The following is a 15,978-nucleotide window of genomic DNA, read 5'->3' on the forward strand; positions in this document are numbered from 1 at the left end:
GAGACCAGTCTTCTTGAGTTGCAATCTGGAGCCCATCCTTTGCTTTGAAAAGATACGATTAAGAATCTGCAAATGATCCCTCTAGCATCCGTGGTCTTTCTGTTCGTTAAGATTAAAGTCATGTTTTGCAGGGAACTAATACACCCCTCCCAGATTCACAATCAGCTAACTTTTTTTTTTTTTTTTTTTTTTTTGGCAGGGGGGTGATTTCCGGGGAAATAGTTTCCAAGCCAAATCTAATGGGAGGTGCTTTTTATAGTTTTTCTTGGCAGTGGGACGTGGTGGCCGCCAGATGGGTGTCTAAATGACCACGGTGAAGCCCCGAAATCTGTGTTTAAAAAAAAAAAAGTTTATTTTTTTGGAACAGTTTTAGATTTACAGAAAAATTGTAAAGATGATTCAGAATTCCCATATACCCAGCAGCCAGTTTCCCATATTATTAATAGTCTCCATTAGTATGTAGTAGTATTGTTATCATTAATGAACCAGCAATGATAAATATTAGGACCTGAAGTCCATCCTCTGTTCAGAGTAGACTGTCCTTGCTCCTTAGGGCTGGACAATTTTGAGGAGCACTGATTAGGTGTATTGTGGAATGCCCCACAATTAGGGTCTTAGGTTTTTCTCATGGTTAGACAGGGGCTATGAGTTTCGGGGAGGAAGACCATAGTGGTAGTGACCATTTCTGTCACATCCTCACTAGATTTCAACATGACTTATCACTGTTGATGCTGACCTTGGTCACCCGGCTGAGGTAGCATTTGTCTGGGCTCTCCACTGTCAGGTGACCCTTTTCCAACATGCGCTCTTTGGAAAGAAGTTACTATGTGCCACCGACTTAAAGGATGAGGGGTTATGCTCTGGAGTCTGTAAAAGAGGGACTCCTTGCTGGGAAGTAGGCGGCACAGAAACGTCATGGCTAGAAGGGAACCTTGAGAGGCTAAAGTGAGCTGATCCAGATGTGGGCTAGGCTCTGGCTCACCCAGATGTTCATAGGGGTCCCCGCTCTCTGCTTCTGCATGGTGGCACTCACCTAGGGCCAACACTGGCCCTTCTCTTGCTATTGAGCTTTGTCCCAGGTGACAATGTAATGGTGATGCATGTGAGGTGTTATCCTTAACTCTGGGCATGAGCTTGGCAAAAACCAAGGGAGGAGAAGGACGGCTAGTGGGATAGACATCAGAAATTGGTGAAGGTACTAGGGCCGTGGTCGGCAAACTGCGGCTCGCGAGCCACATGCGGCTCTTTGGCCCCTTGAGTGTGGCTCTTCCACAAAATACCATGGCCTGGGCGAGTCTATTTTGAAAACGTGCGTTAGAAGAAGTTTAAGTTTAAAAAATTTAACTCTCAAAAGAAATTTCAATCATTGTACTGTTGATATTTGGCTCTGTTGACTAATGAGTTTGCCGACCACTGGGCTAGGGAATTTGGGGGAAGTTGTGCTCATTTTATGAAAGTTGAGCATGTAGCAGATGTTTATTAGCTCATGCAGTAACTCCTCCAACCCTAGCAGGTGGGCACAATTGTCACCCTCATTTACAGAGGAGGACGCTAAGGCACAGAAAGGGGAAGGAATCTTCTCAACAAGTCAGAGCTGGTGAACAGCAGAACTGAAATATGAACCTGGCATCCTGCTCCAGAGCCTACATTCTGGAGGGGCCTTGGTCCCTCACAGGATGGGATACACATGTAACACAGTTTGTAAGCGTCCCTGCACCAGGGCAAGGCTGGAATTTAACATTTACCAACAGTGATCTTGGGCAAGTCATTTAACGTCTCTGGACCTCTTCTCATCAGTCAAATGGCTGAAGTATTAATACTTACCTCATAAGGTTATTTGTCCATTTAAAACAATCAACATCCCTAACCAGTTTGGCTTAGTGGATAGAGCGTTGGCCTGCAGACTGAAAGGTCCCAGGTTCGATTCCGGTCAAGGGCATGTACCTTGGTTGCGGGCACATCCCCAGTGGGAGGTGTGCAGGGGGCAGCTGATCAATGTTTCTCTCTCATCGATGTTTCTAACTCTCTATCCCTCTCCCTTCCTCTCTGTACAAAATCAATAAAATATATTTTAAAAAATAAAACTATCAACAGTATGATTTGCTACTAGCATTTCGTTAAACCCTTGATTTTGTTAATACAGGTGCTCAATTAATGTGAGCCATTATTCATTTACCCATTCAACCACCTACTGAGTTACATCCTGGGGATATAATAAGAATAAGACCTGGCCCCTACCCTCCCTGAGCTAGAGCCTCTCATTGTTTTCTCTTGTCCAGTTGCATTGTCTGATATCTTCAGTAGCAAGCCCATAGTAAGAGAATGCTAGGCAACCTTCCTTGTTTCTAACCCCAGCAGGAGTCTCTCTAGTGTTGGCTTTAGGACTGAGGTGTATCCATTTAATTATGTCAAGGAAGTATCCATCCATTCCTATTTTCTTGAGAGTTTTGATTAGGAATGGGCGTTGAATTACATCATAAACTTTTTAGCATCTATAGAAAAATATGATTTTATTCTTCTTAGATCTATCAATATGTTGACTTACATGGAAATATTCACTTGGTTACTATGTGTTACTTTCTTATGGTGGTGGGACCTACCTTCGTTTGATAACGTTTAAGACTTCTTTCAGCAGTATTCATGAGTCATATTTGTCTGTAATGTCCTTTTTTTGTGTGCTATTAGGTTTAAGCATCTTTTGGTTTCTGTGCTCAGTAACAATATATTGTTGGGACTACTCAATTTTTAAAGTTGTGATAGAATTCCCCTGTGAAGCCATCTGGACCTAGTGCCTTTTTATGGAGTGGTTCCATGACCACTTTCTCTATGGTTTCTTGGGAAGTAGTCTGTCTACACTGTCTATTTCTATTGGAGTCAGTTTTGGTAAACTGTATCTTTCAAAGCAATGATCCTTTTCATCTATCTAGATTTTCAAGTTTATTTGCCTAGAGGTATGCCAAGTATATTCTTATTTTTTTTTCTACTGAGGGAGATAGCTAAGTACATTGTCACAGAATGAATGGGGACAGGGCTGTGGGCGTCCTGACCAGGGCTCCTGACCCAGCCTTAGAAGGAGAGGTGTGTTTGGCTTTCAGATAGATCAGAAGTTCAATTCCTTGTGTGTGCTTGTGGATTCAATGAATTCTTACTTGTCCCAACTGTAATACATTGGGAGAGACAGGTGGGTACTGGGAATCCTTAGTCACCTCCAGAGGGACCAGATCTCTTCTGGGACTGACATGTTGGGAGTGCTCATTTCTGGTCTGCCTCGGTGCACCCGGTATATCCCTGCTTCGATTCCTGCTAAGCCAGTGGTCGGCAAACTCATTAGTCAACAGAGCCAAATATCAACAGTACAACGATTGAAATTTCTTTTGAGAGCCGAAAACCGACTTCTGTGCATGGGCCACTAAGTTTCAATCGCACTGTATGTGTGCGCCTGCACGTGGTATTTTGTGGAAGAGCCACACTCAAGGGGCCAAAGAGCCGCATGTGGCTCGCGAGCCGCAGTTTGCCGACCACTGTGCTAAGCTAATGCATGTGTCTCTGACTTTGCCCTTTCAGAAAGGACAACAGACTCCTGGTCATTGCTCGTAAAGTCTATTCTGGGGATCCTTAAACTTTCTGGGTCACAGCCCTTTAAAAAGCCGATAAAAGCCACAGATCCTATATGCATACACACTGTCGAAGCACCTGTCCCAGTCTGCTCTGCCCTCCAGTGCCTTTTTATTTGGTTGTTGTTGTTCATCCTCACCAAGGATATTTTTTCCACTGATTTTTTTAGAGAGAGTGGAAGGGAGGAAGGGTGGGGAGGGAGAGAGAGAGAGAGAAACATCGATGTGAGAGAGACACATTGATTGGTTGCCTCCCTCACTCACCCCGATGGGGGCTGGGGATCGAACCTGCAACCCAGGTATGTCCCCTTGACCAGGAATTAAACCCAAGACCCTTTGGTGCACGGGCCGACGCTCTAACCACTGAGCACACTGACCAGGGCTTACTGCCCTTTATACCATTTTCAGGGAGAGTCACAGTCCCTGCTATAGCCCATTCCTTAGTGTCGCCTGCACATCAACTCAGGAACACCTGCTCTCAACCCACTCACAGGGGACAATTAAAACCTCATTCTCTCAGCAAACACTCCCCGAATGCTTGTTTTGTGCTAGGCCCTGTGGGGGGTATAGAGACAAATTCGATGTGGTCCGCCCCGCCTGGGCCTCGGTGAGACACAGCCTGGCAAACAAATGGGGACAAACGAGGTGCTGGGATATAGTATCATGGTTGCTTTTTTTTTTTGTGCTTACTAAAAATAGAGTTCTACGCTAAGCAAGCAGGTTCCCTAACATGTGACATTCAGAGACATCGTCTGTGTCAAGTTAAGGACAGGCCTTAGTAAGCCTGCTTGTATAAATAGTGTCTCCAGGTGCCGCTGGAAAGGGGCAGGGAGGCCGGGACTGCCAGGGAGGCGAAGGAAATGGAGAGAAAGTTGCCTTGAGGATTCTTCCCTCTTGAACACATGCATCCTGGTTTCCAGATTAAAAGCCCTCTGTTCTTAAGGTGGCCTTGCATTTTGATGGGGGAACGGAGGCCCTTAAACCTTAAAGCAGTGCTATTTGGGTTGGGTCCCAAGGCTTCCTAGGCCTTTAAGGTGATGGGGTTGAATAAATTTGAAAAATGCAGTATTGGTGGCTAGTGGCTCTCAGTCCTGGCCGCACATCTGAATCTTCCAGCCAGACCCAGACCAATGGAGTCATTGGGGGTCAATGAACTTCGCTGGGAGCCATGCAGTGGTGTCTGTCAGAGCAGGCCTTGAACCCAGGCTGCTGGGGTTCCGAGTCCCCGCTCTCAGCTCAGCCAGACGTCACCGACTCCGGCTTTGATGGAGCCCAAGTACAGTAGCATGGGGTGCGTTCCCCTTTACATTTGCTACTTACATAATTATCAGTTGTATGTTTGCCGTTCTTCTAATGGGACTATACTCATCATAGAACAGGGAGCAAAGCTAGGGCCGGTGTGGCTCAGTTGGTTGGGCGTTGTCTCTAGCACCAATGGGTTGCCAGTTCGATTCCTGGTTAGGGCACATGCCCGGGGTTGTGGGCTCAATCCCTGGTGGGGGGTGTGCAGGAGACAGCCCATTGATGTCTCACATCACATCAATGTTTCTCTCTCCTTCTCCATTCCTCTCTTTCTAAAAATCAATAAAAAAAATCTTTAAAAAATGCAGCAAAGAAAGTTTGGGCCCCAACTGGGGATCAAACATGTCACCCCAACTCTGAAGGCCATTGGCTGGGCAAGTCAGAACACCCAATCTGAAATAGAAAAATCCTGGCTTGCACTTCTGACTTAGTTGCCTTCTATCTGCCTGACCTTGGCCAAGCAGAAGTACCCAGCCTTACCAAGCATGCAGTAAATAATTGCCAAGTAGATGGATGAAAAGTTGTACAGTTCCTTATTAGCGGGATGCCAACCGGCACGTGATTCTGATTCCCGGGGCTGTTTTCTCATCTGTGAAATGGGGATGGGGATGGCAGTGCTCACCCGGGGCTGATGGGAGTTTCTAGGAGGCGATGTGATTAAAGTGCCAGCGGCTGGGCTGAGTAGATGCTGGGCCACGGGGGGCGCTGAGGAACTTGGAGCTCTCCTGCCTTCCCCAGGGCACTGACTCCTGGGGGGAGAGAGAGAGTCTTTGCCGCAGCCTTTGCATGAATCCTGAGCCTTAGGAGAACATGGTCCAGAAGGAAGAGCGTGGCTGTCACTGAACAGGAGCCATGGCCCCGAGCTGGGTCGGTGCTACAGCGAGTTATCTCACTTCCGCACACACGTTGAGTTCTGACTTGAAACCCTCACGTGGCCCCAGAGCTTGGCTGGCTGCAGAAGCTTCTGGGTTGTCCAGACTCAGGGCTGGGAGGTGCCCGTGCTGCCTCTCAGGAAGGCGGGACCTCCCCAGGTGTCCTGCCTGTCCCCATGGGATCCGCCCCCTGAGCCCGCGGGAAGATGCAGCCTGCCTGGAGAGGCAGCGTGATGGATGCCTGGAGGCTTCCCCCACAGAGGGACTTCCTCCTTCCTCCCGCCCCAGCACAGGAAACAGCCAGGTTCCTCAGAGCTCGGGCCAAACTCCGCTTCCCCAGGCTGCTGGGAGGTTTGCTTTTTTGCTGATTGTTCCCAAATTGAGCTCAGGGAAGGCGAGACTCCACCCTGGGGCTCTTCCTGGGATGGGTCAGGGTGCCCCCAAAGCAAGAGGGCAGCCTCTGACTTCCCTGAACTGTTAGCACGAGCTTCTTCCAAAACAGGGAAAAGCAAGACATAACGGGATAATTATCTCCTGTGTTCCCATCTCCCCGCTCCAACAATTACCGACATGAGGCCGATCTTACTTCTCCATGCCCCTCGCCCCAGTAACTCTAAATCAGATTCCAGATGGCATCATATTTTATAATAAATACATTAGCATGTAGCTCTCAAAGATAGGACTCTTGAGAAAAATCAAATAGCATTATCAAACCTGAAAAAGAACAGTTACTTAATTTCAAATGTCTAGGGTTCAGATTCCCTGCTCACAAGTATCTTTTTTTTTAAGTCCCCACTTGAGGATATGTTTTTATTATTATTATTATTTTTTTTTTAAGAAAAGGAGAGAAAGAAAGAGAAAGAAACATCAATCGTTTGCCTCTCATATGGGCCCCAACTGGGGATCAAACCCACAACCTAGGTATGTGCCCTGACCAGGAATTGAACCTGAAACTTTTTGGTGTACAGGCCGATGCTCCAACCAACTGAGCTACCTGGCCAGGGCACAAGTATCATTTTAATGGTTAACTTGTTTGAACCAAGATCCAGTCAAAACCCTCACATTGTATTTGGTGGACATGGCCATTCCGGCTTTTTTGTTCTATAAAAGTCTCCATCAGTCTGTTTTCTTGCCATTTATTTGTTGAAGAAAAAGGTTTTTTTCTTGTGCAGTTGCCCACATTCTGGATTTCGCCAGTGGCGTCTCTGTGGTGTCTCTTAACATGCTCCCCTGTCCCTTGCATTTCCTATAAACTGGAATTTAGATCTAAAGCCCGGTGCCTTGGACTTTGAATTTTTTAAATTTTTTATTGAATTTATTGGGGCGACACTAATTAATAAAATTATAGAGGTTTCAGGTGCACAATTCTCTAACACATCATCTGTATATTGTATTGTGTGTTCACCACCAAGTCAAGTCTCCTTCCATCACCATTTATGCCCCCTAACCCTCTTCCAGCTCCCCCACCCCCCTTACCTTCTGGTCGTCACCATACTGTTGTCTGTGTCTATGAGTTTTGGTGTTTCTTTCTTAATCCCTTCACCTTTTTCACCCAGCTTCCCCCACCCCCCTCCCCTCTGACAGCTGTCAGTCTGTTCTCTGTATCTATGAGTTTGTTTCTATTTTGTTTGTTTATTTTGTTCATTAAATTCCACATATAAGTGAGATCATATGGTACCTGTCTTTTCTCCGACTGGCTTCTTTCACTTAGCATAATGCTCTCCAGGTCCACCCATGCTGTCGCAAAGGGTAAGACTTTCTTCATGTTATGGCAAAATAGCGTTCCATCGTGTAAATGTACCACAGCTCTTTTGCCCACTCATCTACTGATGGGCCCTTGGGCTCCTTCCAGATCTGGGCTATTGTAAATAATGCTGCAGTGAACATAGGGGTGCATATATTCTTTTGAATTAGTGTTTCGGGTTTCTTTGGATATACTCACAGAAGTGGAATCACTGGGTCATAAGGCAGTTCCATTTTTAATTTTTTGAGGTAACTCCATGCGGCTCTCCACAGTGGCTGCACCAGTCTGCATTCCCACCAACAGTGCACGAGGGTTCCCTTTTCTCCACATCCTTGCCAGCACTTGTCATTTGTGGATTTATTGATGGTAGCCATTCTGGCAGGTGTGAGGTGATGCCTCATTGTGGTTTTAAATTGCACCTCCCTGATGATCAGTGATGTTGAGCATCTTTTCATATGTCTACTGGCCATCTGTGTGTCCTCTTAGAGAAGTGTCTGTTCAGGTCCTCTGCCGTTGTTTTATTGGGTTGGTTTGTGTGTGTGTGTGTTGAGTTTTATAAGTTCTCTATAAATTTTGGATATTAACCCCTTGTCAGATGTACCATTGGTGAATATGTTCTTCCATTCAGTGGGTTGTCTCTTTATTATGTTGTTGTTTTCTCTTGCTCTACAAAACGTTTTCTGTTTGATGTAGTCCCGTTTGTTTGTTTTTTCTTTTGTTTCCCTTGCCTCAGACTTTTAATGCTTGTATTGTCCTCTGCCAAAGAAACGTATCAAAAGCAGACTGTAAGCTACAAGCGGAGCAGAGAAATTGCTTTTCCCGAATTAGCATTTGGGACCCTTCCCGCGTCCTAATCTGAGGTTTGGGGAAAGCTTTTCCGCAGCGGGGCCTGTTTGAGTCCCCAAGATGCCTTTCTAAAAGCCAGCCCTTCACATGTAATTGTAATGGGGCCATGCCTGGGTGAGCTTTCTGAAGGGGAGAAAGTCCTTGCAAAGCCCAGGATTTATAAAGGCCCTTATTAAAGCAAACCTGCTTGGGCATGCCTGCTGAAGGGGGAACGTTAAACGAGGGCGCAAAAGAGTGATTGTGAAGATTACAGGAAGGGGCTGTGTACCTGTGTGATCCCAGGAAGGAGGGCTGCAGGTCTAAAACCCGCAACGGGTGACATCACCCCGTTGCCATGGAGAAAGGAATGCCATTAATGACCAGGGTTGGCAGGGGCCACTGATTAAGTGTGCCAGCTCTCTGGAACGTGGCACCGAAATCAAAGCTCCTGGGGAAAAGTGTAAATAAAGAACCTGTCAGTCAATAAGGCATTAATTTTAAATCTCTGCCCCGGGCCAACGGTTGCAGGGGCCCCTCTGTCTTCAAGGGGCAGTTTCCATCTGGGGTTCAGATCGGCTGAAAGAAAGGTAGAAATCGGCGCTCCAGGCTGTGCCGGGGGTTGTGGGACTCAGTAGGGATGGAGCTCTTTGAGGTGCTGGCGTAAAGGTGAGGGGTCTTTGCTGAGGATGGAAAGAGGGGAGGTGGCTGTTCCCCCACCGGTGTGCTCTCATGCAGGCCTTTGAGGGAGCCATGGGTTGAGCGTGGCAGCCCAGTTTCTGAGGGAGGATTGTCTGGTCTATTTCTGGTTAGTTTTTCTGACCAGATCTTTCCTTCTCCTTTTGGTCGGAAGCCGCCCGCGTCCTGCTGTCATGCAGGGCATGGCTAGTGTGGAGGGACTGTCTTCTGCCAGAAAGGGACCTCTCGAAGTCCCAGTCAGTCTCCAGGGGCTGGCTCCTTGGGTAAATAGATCACTGGGCACCCATGCGATGGCATGCCACCCAATGTTAGGAACCGCGGCTGCACGCGACAGGGATCAGTCTCAGACACAGTGCTCAGCGAGAGACGTGACACGTACCTCTTGTTTGATTTTCATTTCTGTGACCATCGAGAGCAGTCAAACCCCTGTCCCTGGTGAGACAAGTCAGGCTAGTGGGTGCCCCCGGGTGAGGGTTACTGGCTGGGTGGGTCACAGGGGAGCCCCTGGCAGGGTGGAAATGTTGCATATCGTGCATGGGGGATACCCGGGTGCACACACGTGTAAAAAGACACGATTTGTGCCTTTCTGTTTGGGCCCTTTGCTGCATTGAAGTGCTGTCTCAGTGTGAATCCCAGCTCTGCCCCTGGTGGTTTGGGTGCCTCCCTGCACCCCGAGTCTCAGTTTCCCCATTTGTAACAGGAGCTGACAGTGCCTGCCTCCCAGGCTGACTGTGCGTGGTAGAGAGGGGAGCGGTTCCCGTGCAGGCCTGCGGCACAGGGCCATCAGCTGTGTGGACGAGTAGACACAGGAGGGTCTCTGAACTTCTTGAAGGCGGGAGGGCCCCGTTGCAGGACTCTAAATCAGCAAGAGGTGGTTCTCTCCATCCCAGTTTGAGACTGGCGCCTGCCAGATGCCCAGGCCCCATTGCCCCCATCCCGGCACTGACCCTGAGGCCTGCAGGTTGCAGATGCCACACATTTCTCCAATCCCCTGCACAAGGAATACGTGCCAGGGGGTAGGTGCGTGTGCTTTTGCAGACAGCCATGCCAGCAGCCAGTCTGCAAGGCTCGTTGCTTGCAAATTGTCCCAGGCAGGTCCTGTGTCCCGGCGCCTGGCCTGGTGGCAGGCTGCCTGGGAAGCAGGATCAAGGCCTCCTTCTGCCCTGTCTGGTGGAGACAGACAGACAGCTGTCTTACGTGGGGCAAGGTCAGCAAACAGCAGAGCATTCGAGGTGGCTTTTTCCCGTGGCTCCATGGAGTGCCACAGGGCAGTAAGCCGCCTCCCTCCCCTTTCTGGACCTGATTTATCTGGATGGAATTTCTTGTCCTTTCCTGCCCTGTGTCTGCCTGTGTCATCTCTGAACGACGGAGTGACAGCCTGATTCCCCTTCGTTATTAATACACACGATCCATCGAGAGGGAATCCAACCACCATTGTGCGTTTGAGCACGGGGAGCTGGCTCCTTGGAAAGCTTGCTGAGCGTTGGATTTATTACTTGATGGCGTTCTGCAGCTTTTCAAAGAAGCCCTGTCCAATAGGTGCTGCAAACCGCCAGATGAAAAACCCATCCACCTTCTTGCTCCTTTGGACCACTCCTTGCAGCCCCGACCGCGCAGGAAGTTACGAGAGCCTTGGGGGTGGCGGGAGGCGGGATCCCTCCCCGCCATCTTCTCCCCTTTCCTCCAGCTGCACGTGTGCATCTCCAGGTCCGGGCATCCCAGGTGCTGCCATGGCAACAGACTGTGATGTCTCAAACCTGCGGCCTGGGACTCGCACCACCTCGGGGTGTGAGCTCATCGAGGGGTGGCTCCACCACCTCGGAGGAGGATGGACGCAGCTCGGGGGCCCTGCGGCTGGTCCCAGGGTGTCCGGCCTCCAGCCCCTGCGCGGGGTTTTCTCCTTCACACCCTTCAAGCCTGGAAGCACGGGTTTACGTTGCCCCCCCACCCCCCAAAGGACAGACGCCTCCCGCGGGTCCCCTGGCTGGGTTTCTATTTTGGTCATTCTGTTCTGCTTCCTGAAAATCCCACCCGCTGGACTTCCCGGAGAAGACGTTCTTCTCTTGGGTTCCTTTTTTCAAAAGCGATCTGTCGGCTGGTCAGTTGGCACTGACTGGCGGCCTCAGACTTGGCCGTGTGTCCCCGAGGGTGAGCAACAGGCCGCAGGAGGCTCCTGGAGGCCGGCGCTGGCAGGCCCACCGGGCGGCCTGAGCGTGATTTTTAAAATAGTCTTTGACTCAATCCTGGGGCCAGAGGAGGGACTGTGATTATTCCAGAAGAAAGGAATCAGTGTCGTTAGCTGTCGGGGCAACTTCCTCCTGGTGGGGCCCCCAGAGCAGTTACTATTCTGGGGCACCTCATTGCCCTGTGTTGGGGTGAAGGGGTCACCATCCAGGAAATAGCCCCTTTCATGAGAAGCAGGGTAGGTAGAGTAGTCGTGGTGGGGGAAGAGGACCCAGCTGCCTGAGACTGAGTCCCAGCTCTGCCACTCCGAAGCTGTGTGACCTTGGGCAAATGACTCACCCTCTCTGAGCCTCATTTCCCCCATTTGTAAAATGAGGAAACCGTATCACCTGCTTCATAGGGTTCTTGTGAGACAAACATATATTAATATATATTAAATACATACAGTGGTTAATGGAGTAAATGGTAAGTCTGTGTTGAGCTGTTTCCATTTTTGTTATTGTGAGTAGCTCACTGAGTCATTCACACTTCAGTAAGATTTAGTGGGTCAGCTCCCAGGTAGCCTCGGGATGGAGGTGATATGGGAGTCCAGGGCATGGGATGGAGGCGATGTTCTTTACCTACTCCACCTGTTTTCTGAAGGCTCACAGAGTCTGTGCGAAAAGAATTCCCAAAGTGTTAATGAATCCATTTGATTTTTATAAAAATGTCTTCTCTTTAAAAAAATGTTTTCAAAGGCGTTGGGTGCTGGTGTGTGTAAAACAAAGCAGTGAGAGCGGAGAAAAGGTAGAATTTTCACCGAAACGGTCATTCTTTCCATATTACTAATACGCAGATAGGCTCCACTAATGGAGTATGCAGTCCCTGTGGTTCAGGCTTTCTGTGGATTAGGTGAGCCACAAGGTTGGTATTGTCACCGGCCTCATCACCATGTCATACATGAGGACTCAGGGGTCCCCCAGGTCACAGAGCTGGGGGAAGGCACAGTGGGGCTGGAGTCCCCTGACACAGTGTGTTGACTGACACCTGGACCTCAGTGCAGACTCCTTGCTGAGATGGGGCTGGGGTGGCCTCCCCTGCCATCCTGTCCTGCAGTTTCTGAGAGTGGCCAGCGGTCTCCCCAAACCTGCACGGGGCCCCGATGTTGGAGGAGCAGCCGGGAACTTGGTGAAAGGAAGGGTGATGGTCGTTAGGACTTCCAGATGTCTGCTGCAGGAGCGAGTTACCTGCTAGGCTGACAGTGAGCACATGTCCCGGTTCTGAATCATGTCAGGTTTGAGGCATGACTCACAGGCTGTGCTTCCAGCAGCGTGGGCCTCTTCGGCATGCCGGCCGTGATGAGGTGTCAGGCGGTGAGCACAGAGCCGTGCTTCTCAACTGGGGGCCGTTCTGCCTCGGAGGCGACGCTGGGCAATGCCTGGAGACATTTTTTGGTTGTCACAACTGGCAGAGGGGCCGAGAGGCTACTGGCTTCTAGTGGGTAGAGGCAGGGATGCTTCTAAACAGCCTCTAGTCCCCACAGTTAAGAATTGCCCGGTCCCAACTGTCAGTGGTTCTCAGGTTGAGAATTCCTGGCCTACTGGTTGAGGGTGCCTCAGGTCTGCCTCCGTTCAAGCTGTGAGACTTCAGACAACTTAATTCACCTCTCTGTGTCGCATCTGTAAAAGGGCAGTAAATAGTGCCTACCTTCGAGGTTGTTGGAAGATTAAATAATTCACTACATGTAATGGGCTAACGAAAGCGCCTGGCACTTAAGCTCTCCAAATGTTAGCCGCTTTTGCTATTTTTATTATTATTGTTGTTGTTGTTATTGTTAACCCCTATCTGCCTTCAAAGAGCTCAGTCTAGTGGGGAGACAGACAAGTGCATCTATAATCGATAGACGACTAGCATCTAGATGACTCTCCAGGTCCTAGGAACACGGAAGAATTGCTGACTGATCAGCCGGGAAAATAAGTGAGGGCCTTCAGGAGGACGCGGTCCAAGGGGATTCTTGATGGACAAATAGTGACTTGCTAGACTTAAGTGAGGAGAGGAAGGAAATTCAGGGCAAGGGGAACAGCATATGCAAAGGCATGGAGGCACAGAGGACCGAGAGCAGCACCCTTTCAACCCCTCATCACTGTTTCCACTTTATTCCTCTTTGAGTACTGATGCCTCCAGTGCAGGCCAGGGACCCCCCATGGCAGGTGAGATGGGTTCCCGTGGTCCACTGTTGAGGACCTTGCATATAATGAGAGCCATCTCCTTCTCTTTGAACTAGTCACAAGGAATCGAGTCTCAATAGGATGCTACTGTGTCTTTAATGCCTTCCTTTCGGACATTTGCCATTCCCTCCTCCCTCTAGCTTTAAAAATGGTAGGCTCTCTGGGTTCACGAAATGTCCTACATCTTGACTGTGGGGGTGGTTACAAGGGTGCATAACATTTGGCAAAACTCATCAAACTCTGCACCCCCAATCTGTAGAGATAAGTTATACCTCCATCCAAAAAGAGCATAGGAGGAGAAAAAGAGTGGCCTCAGGCTCCAGCCTTTGGCCGGCCATGGTGCCTTGCTTGAATTTAGTAACTTTTATTTTTATTGTACTTTTACCCTCCCTTCTATTTATGGAGTTGACACTGATTTTCCATTTGTGGTAGTGGTGTAAAGTTTCCCCTTAAAAAAAAAAATAAAGTAGTATGTGAGTGGATTTAAATAGAAATATTAAGTACATAATATTTACCGGTGGTACATTATTGCTACAGCAGAGATTATGCAAGTGTCAGAAAAGCGAGATTTTTGGCAACGTGTCTGAGAAAACTTGGTGGTTCTGAGATGAAACTGGCTTCGCCCAGTGCCGTGTGGGGATCACAGTGACTACAGAGCGCGGTGTGCGAGGCTGGCAGCTGAAGGAGCAGCAGCGAAGGATCCTGGCTCCTTACGTGTTTTAGTGATGAGCCATTTGTCTGATATTCAGAGGACTGAGGACTTCATGATTATAAATTACCTTCCATTTCCTGCTTGCTGTTCAACTTTCAAAATCTGGGGGGAGAGAAAGGAAAGAAAAAAAGAAACTGCTGCTCGGATGAATTAAAACCAATGTAAATGTTTTCAAGGCGTTTGCTTAGCAAAGCAGCCTTTCCACTTTAAGCGGCTGCCAGGGAGTGTGAGTGGTGTGTGTCCGCATGGCCGAGTTCTGTGACTTCTCACATCAGCCCTGCCCGGGGTTTCTGATAAGATGTAACACTGTTTTTCTGATAAGGCCGGAATTTTTGCTAAGAGACCTTTTGTGTTTTGTTTTGCTGCTTCGCAGGGTGGTGAATTATCAGAATGTTGTTATGGATTTGAGGTTAATCTCTTTGTAGATTAAAAGACTATGCTCTGTTACCTGCCAGGAAGGAGTGAGTGAGTGAGTGAGTGTGTGTGTGTGTGTGTGTGTGTGTGTGTGTGTGTGTGTCTGCGTGCATGGACATATTCAAATTTATATTGATCTGCAGCTTCGCAAGAACTCTAGACCCTGCAGATTCTAGCTAGAACAACAGAGGATTTCACAGCCAGAAGCAACCAAGGAGACTGGTCCCTGTTAGAGATGAGAAGGTGGAGATGTACAGTTGGTGGGTGGGGGACTTCTCCAAGGTCACACCGCTCGTTAGTGGCAGAGTAGGACTAGCTCTCAATTTCCTGCTTCCTAAACCAGGGTGTCATTACTGTATATTATGTTATGCCACGAGCACCTTTAAAAAAAAAAACAACAACATGTTTCTTTGAGGAACTGGGTTTCTTTTCTCAAGGTAATACAGAAATCAGGCCTCTTTCTGCTAGACCACTGCTGCCGAATTACTTAGTTCCCTTCGCTAGAGGAAGTCACTGTTTCCTGTAACTTCCAGCAGCAATTTGTGTGTGTGCATACTGTATGCATTTTGCTTTTCTATTTTAACACTATATCTCCATTTTCATGCAGAAAGAACTTTTTAAACCCTTTTTATCTTCTTTATTTTTAATCCTCACCTGAGGATATGTTTAGAGAGAGAAAAGGAGAGGGAGGGAGGGAGGGAGGGAGGGAGGGAGGGAGGGAGGGAGAGAGAGAGAGAGAGAGAGAGAGAGAGAGAGAGAGAGAGAGAGAGAGAAACATCAATGTGAGAAACACTGATTGGTTGCTTTCTAAAGGCGCTCTGACTGGGATTGAGCCTGCAACCTAGGTACGTGTCCTGACCGGGAACTGAACCCACAGCCTTTTGGTGTAGGGGATGATGTTCCAACCAACTGAGTCACCCGGCCGGCTTCATCCCTTTTTAAATTACCTTCTTTGAGGTTACAGCTTTCTATCGTTTGGTCTAGATATTAGCATCTTTGAGTAGTAGTTTAAATATTTCACATAGACTTTTCTGAACTCACTTTTATTTATTCGTTCACCCAACCAACAAATAGTTGTTTTTGTGTGTTTTTTTGAGAGCTTGCTTTGTGGCAGGTCCTGTCCACATGCTAGGAATACAGTGGGGAGGGAGAGAGTCCTCACAGAATTGACTGATTGGCGGGGGTGGGCCTGGAGGTTGGGGGAGAGCCTGGCATTATATGAATAACCCCAGAATTACTTAATTGTAATGCATTGTGATAGTGCATGGGACAGAGCAGGGAAGTATGAATGGGGTCTGATCTAGTCAAGGAGGTCGGGAAACCCTCCCAAGCACATGACGCTTTACCTGGAGGGAATGAGTGGCTTTAGTTATATGTAGAAGGGGCCTGGGTACGGCTGGGTAGAGAG

At 48.5% G+C, this 15,978-nt stretch overlaps 1 protein-coding gene across 6 annotated transcripts in view; it reads left to right on the forward strand.

Annotated features, from left to right (window-relative positions):
- NFATC2 (nuclear factor of activated T cells 2) overlaps positions 1–15,978 on the forward strand; it is a 157,828-nt gene that overhangs the window by 13,868 nt on the left and 127,982 nt on the right. The gene's annotated exons all lie outside the window — the stretch shown is intronic.

Source organism: Cnephaeus nilssonii, assembly GCF_951640355.1.
Source record: "Cnephaeus nilssonii genome assembly, chromosome: 11".
Lineage (NCBI taxonomy): Eukaryota > Metazoa > Chordata > Mammalia > Chiroptera > Vespertilionidae > Cnephaeus > Cnephaeus nilssonii.